The 6020-nt window shown below is 34.8% G+C and overlaps 1 pseudogene; it reads right to left on the reverse strand.

The window, feature by feature from the left end:
* Positions 1-3763: 3763 nt before the first annotated feature.
* Positions 3764-4682, reverse strand: LOC141423190 (olfactory receptor 8K3-like; annotated as a pseudogene).
* Positions 4683-6020: the final 1338 nt, after the last annotated feature.

Consider the following 6020-nt stretch of genomic DNA (forward strand, 5'->3'; position numbering starts at 1 on the left):
ACAATCATAGTTTGCTTTTCAATTTCATTTAGTTCATATTTCTATTTTTCTGTGTTATAAAAGTTATAATTATCTTTGGAAGTTGACTAGGGCAGAAATATAAGTTAAATATATGAATTTCACCATTTCAGTAATTTTTACTCACAAGTAATATTAAAATCATTTTAAAGTAATTTTTATGAACATGTAAAATTGCATTTGCATTTAATATCCAGTACATAGTTGGTTCGTTGAAACCAGACTTTGTAAAAACACATAACATTTCTGGTGAACGTAAACAGTCTCATACAGTTGAAACTCATTGTGTGTTTTCACATGAATAAACGTGTCATTACACAATACATTCAGTAATAAAGACCTTGCCTGGACTTGGCATGGCACCACTCAGTGCTTCAAGACAGCATAGGCCTCCATTCAGCTCTGGAGAAGAGATTAACAGCTCTGCATCAAGGAGATCAGTGATCATCATAGCCATGCTCATCCCTGTGAACCTTCCCTCAGCATGTACATTGACCTCCAGTGTGGCTGGTGCCATGGGCACCTTCTCAGAGGAATATCTAGAGCTTGAGATAGGAATTCCTAGGACAAACATTATTTTTGAAATGTTGATTAAGGTACCATATGGATAATATAAAAAAGTCTCACTCTAGTCCAGGAAAGGTATAAGTTTTATGCCTAATAATAATACCAATAATTATTTTTTTAATAGTTGCTTACATATAATAATTAAAGTGAGATCTGTGCCAGGCTTTGTGTTAGGTATATTCCCTAGTCCATAAATGAACACAAGAAACATACAGAATAAATACTATCATTATCTCTGTTCCAGAGGCCAAGAAACATGAATGTGGTCTGACAGGCAGTAAGGGAGAAAAGTAGACTTTGCATCATGAAACATAGCACTAAGTACCACTGTAGCTTCCTATGTCCAACATTGGGCAAAGTCATCATTTTCTCAGAGCTCTCTTTTACAGAGCCTGGAAAGCTAAAATTCTTGATATTTTTGAAAGATCTGTTTCTGATTCTTTACTAACATTTTCCCCAAATTTTCATATTCCAAAAGACAATATGATATTACTTTCTTGGAGGAGTATCCATAATTTTTTATTAGGTTATATTCCTTATACAGGATAATTCATAGTAACAATTCCAGTTAAACTTATATTGTACATTAGCTACTTTGCCCCCATACTCTCTCCTCCTCTACCCCCTCCATGCCCCACTTAAAATAGTTGCAAGAGGTTTCTTAGTTCTGTTTCATATTAGCATATGAAATCCATCTACCATATGCCATCACCTTAATCTCCTTCATTCACCCTCCCCGTTCCCACTAGAAACCCCGCACTATATCTATTTTATCATCCTTTTTTTGTTATTAATATTTAAGTTGATGTTCAAAGAGGTGTTTTAATGTATGACCACTGTGAGTATATGTTACTTCAACCCCTCCATTTACTCCCCCTTACCCCTTTACCTAACAGCCCCCATTTTCAACAGCTTTCAATACACTTCCTTATATCCTCTACTTTCATGTCTTATGTTTTATGATACTACTGATGCTCTATCATCCTTCTTTCCTTTCCCTCTTTCCCCATGTTCCATAGAGTAAATATAACAATCAAATTTTACTCAGCCATGAGGAGTAATGACATGTGGTTTGAAGGTAAATGGATGCAATTATAGGACATCATGTTAAGTGAAGTAAGCCAGGCTTAGAAAGACAAAAGATACATGTTTTCTCTCATACATAGAAGATAGACCCAAAAGGTAGGGGCAAATACAGCAATGTTGTAGGACTTGGGTTACATAACACAGAGAGAACATATATGAGAGGTATGGGGTTAGACAGAAAACCCAAAACATGAAAGCATCTGAGGTTCTCACTCCAGAGGAATTAATACAGAAACCTTAAAGTAAAGGAGGTCAACATGAAAAGGGGATCAGGAACCAGCGTAAAGATCAGTTAGAGATGAATCAACCTGGGTTGTAACACATTTGTATATGAAAGCAATGCTAGGAATCTTTCTGTATAGCTGTACTTATCTCAACTAGCAAAAATGCTATTTCTTTCTTATTATTGCTTATTTCTAGTCTTCAACGGAACTGGAGAAAAGTGCGAACACGTTCTTCCTGAAGGGAGGGGAGGGGGTGAGATGGTGGGGGCAGGGATAAGAGGGAGAAGTGACCCAAACAATGTATGCACATGTAAATAAATGAATAATAATAAAAAAGTAAACATACACACAAAAACAAGGATGATCATATAGAAACTCAGATGGAGAACATGTTTGTAATGTTAATATCTTGCTGTTTTCTATCCCAAATACATTTTTAGAAAAGTAAAATAGTCTTGCATGTAAAGAAACATTCAAATTTTGGTCTGCAATTTCAACATAAAAATAAAGTGCACGCACCATTTAGTAACAGTTATCCTCACATTTATTTTCACATGAAATTTACATGTTTTTATCATTTCTAAGAAATAACTTTTACTCAATTTTGATTGCCTACAAGGATACTTTCATCACATTTTGCTATTATATAAATAAACAGGTCAGTCTCTCAATGATGTAAATAAAATGGCATGAATAGTGAATAATGACAATAATGAAAAAAATTGAGGTTTTAGGCAGGTGTATGCATGAAGTACCTGAGAAGTTCATGCATCTGTACATACTACAAGCCACCTTCATTAGAAACAATGCAGTTAAAATCATGGCAGTACCTGCACTTGCTTCCTTCAAGTTGGATTATCAATTCTATGCCATCAAAAAATGAATCCTTACCAAAAAATAGCAAACTGTCATATTGACCGAATATATGTAATATCAGCCATGAAAAAGAATAAATATAGAACTATTATGCCATAGAACAGGCATTTTTTGCGAGAACAAAACAAGTAGATTTTGACTTTTTAACCAAGAAGTATGCATTTAGACACCTAAGGTAGAGTGACTATCCATTTTCAAAAATGAAGTAAACCAACCAAATAAAAAAGTAAAAACACTGGATGCTTCTATGACAGAAGCCAAAAAGTATGTATTAATTGTTGTACTGATTCATATTCACATATTCATTTAGTTAAACAAAATTAGATGTTGTGCTGAAGCTTTGGGTTGCTGACTAGCCAAATATGTTCAGTTTGTGGAGTCTCTTGGGCTCAAAAATGAAAGTAAGGGCATTCATGAGAAAAGAGAGGGAGCCTAGAATTCCAGTATAGAATATAAAAATTTGAGTTCACTGAAAGACTGATTTCTTCAAATATTGTGCTGCAATGAGTCTCATGATTCCACAATGAAGTATGATTTTAACAACCGACAGAGGTGAGGAAGTATAAAACAGAAAGATTGTATTTGCATGAACTCACAGATGTATACAGAAATACATACATGGATATTGGAAAGATTACTGTAATACTCGGGAAAAAAACCACAAAAATATTTGACTCTTGCTTTATTTGTATGCCACACAGCATACAATTCTGCTACCTGCTCTACTGGTCTTTATCCCCTGAAACCATTCTCTGTGCTAGATAATTTCCTCTATTATTATACTACAAACCATCACTTCTTTTACTTTTTTATTCCCAAAGTACTCATAACATTTAGAACTTTTACTAGTATGATAAAGGTCAATTTTGAAATATGTGTGGATTCAAGTTGTGTTTGCTATACATTTTTAACAATCCAAGTTCATATCCAATTCTGATTTGTGGGAGTCATATAGTATGTGCCCTTTAGGGAGAAATGTAGCATTTATTTTCCTATACCCTTTTTAGAGCATATTTTACATCTTTGTTCCTCAAGCTATAGATCAAGGGATTCAACATTGGAATGATCAAGGTATAAAATATGGGGGACACTTTATCAGTATCCAAGGAGTGAGTGGACTTGGGCTGCACATACGTAGATATCAATGTCCCATAGAAGACAATGACCACAGTCAGGTGAGACCCACAGGTGGAGAAAGCTTTGCATCTGCCTTCCACAGAGTTCATCCTGAGAACAGCTACAAGGATGAGCAGGTAGGATACAAGAACTATCAGAAGAGAGACAATCAGATCAAATGCTGCAAAAATCAAAATGAATAAACTTGATTTCCTGAGTATTAGAGCAGAGCAAGGATATCAAAGGAAGACAGTCACAGAAGAACTGTTTGATGACATTGTCACCACAGAAGGGTAAAGTGAAAATCTTTATAGTGATCAGTAGAGAAATAAATGTGCAGTAGAGATAGGGGCTTATCACCTGTACCCAACATAATCTTTGTGACATGATGACTGTGTAGAGCAGTGGGTTACAGATGACCACATAGCGGTCATAGGACATTGCAGATAGAATAAAAAGCTCACTACCAATGAACACAAGAAAGAAAGATAACTGTGTAGCACAAAAATAATAGGAGATTGTGTTTTGATCTACAACAAAATTCAACAACATTTTGGGTCCCACAGCTGTAGAGTAACCAAGATCTGTGAGAGCCAGGTGTCTGAGAAAAAAGTACATTGGGGTCTGTAGCCTGGAGTCCACCATGGTGAGGATGCTCATGCCCAAGTTGCCCACCACTGAGATCACATAGAGGATGAGGAAAAAAACAAATAATGGAGCCTGCAGCTCAGGACGATCTGTGATGCCCATCAGAATGAATTCACTCACCGCTGTGAGATTGTGCTTCTCTATCATGCTTTATCAGAAAAACCTGTGTTTGATAAAGACCTTATCACAGTGAATAGACTTCACATATCACCACCACAGGGACATTTCTTATGGGATGTGGTTTTAAATAAGAGACAAACTTCCAGTTTTAAAATATTTGAAAATAAATGAATGCATCTTTGTAAAAGTCATATACCTAAAGATTGGTACTGATTTAGATCGGTGGTTTTAAATAAAGTTGATTTTACTCACAAAACAAACTATGCAGTGCAAAGAGATAATTTATTTGTCACGTTGGGCAGAGTGATGCTTCTGCCAGCTAATGACTAAAGCCCAATTAATATGCTCAACATACTACTATATTTTATATTCAGCCCCAAGGAATTCTTGCTCAAATACCAATAGTTCCAAGGTTGAGAAACACCAATATATAAGTAAAGAGAATGATAGGTTGAGAGATAGATAGAAAAAAATAAACAACCAGACAGATAGACAGACATAGATAAATACAGATATAAAAATAAAAAGGAGTTTATATCTTATTTATTATTTTTGTGTGAAAGAACAGGACAATTAGTTTACTCCTCTTAAGTTTTCTATTTGTCATTTATGTGAGAACAATTATATAGTGCCATGTATCAAGTTCATTTAATAAAATGATAGAAATGGATATTTCAATTAATAAGAATTTTAACAACATATTCCTAAAATTCATAAAATTCCATAATTTAAATTAGCCTGATGTATAAATGGAAAACTATAATTGATCACTTGGAATTCATTTTTATAAGAAGAAAAAAATTGGAAGTATATGTATATGAAGTCCGTTTTATATATGAATTTAGTGTATACACATTTATTTTTGCAAATATTTTATCTAAAAATCTTTATTTGCATATATAAAACAAACGTTTTCCTGCTGTGTTGTTGGGAAGGATGAAGGATGATTAAATACTTCAATATTCCATGATATGTGGGAATTTTTATCAAAGATCAGGTACATATGTATCTTGTTTTTTTTTTTCATTTTTCTTTTATTATTCATATGTGCATACAAGGCTTGGTTCATTTCTCCCCCCTGCCCCCACCCCCTCCCTTACAACCCACTCCCCCCCTCCCACTCCCCCCCTCAATACCCAGCAGAAACTATTTTGCCCTTATCTCTAATTTTGTTGTAGAGAGAGTATAAGCAATAATAGGAAGGAACAAGGGGTTTTGCTGGTTGAGATAAGGATAGCTATACAGGGCATTGACTCACATTGATTTCTGTGCGTGGGTGTTACCTTCTAGGTTAATTCTTTTTGATCTAACCTTTTCTCTAGTTCCTGGTCCCCTTTTCCTATTGGCCTCAGTTGCTTTAAGGTA

The sequence above is a fragment of the Castor canadensis genome, chromosome 1 (genome assembly GCF_047511655.1).
Source record: "Castor canadensis chromosome 1, mCasCan1.hap1v2, whole genome shotgun sequence".
In the NCBI taxonomy this organism is placed as follows: domain Eukaryota; kingdom Metazoa; phylum Chordata; class Mammalia; order Rodentia; family Castoridae; genus Castor; species Castor canadensis.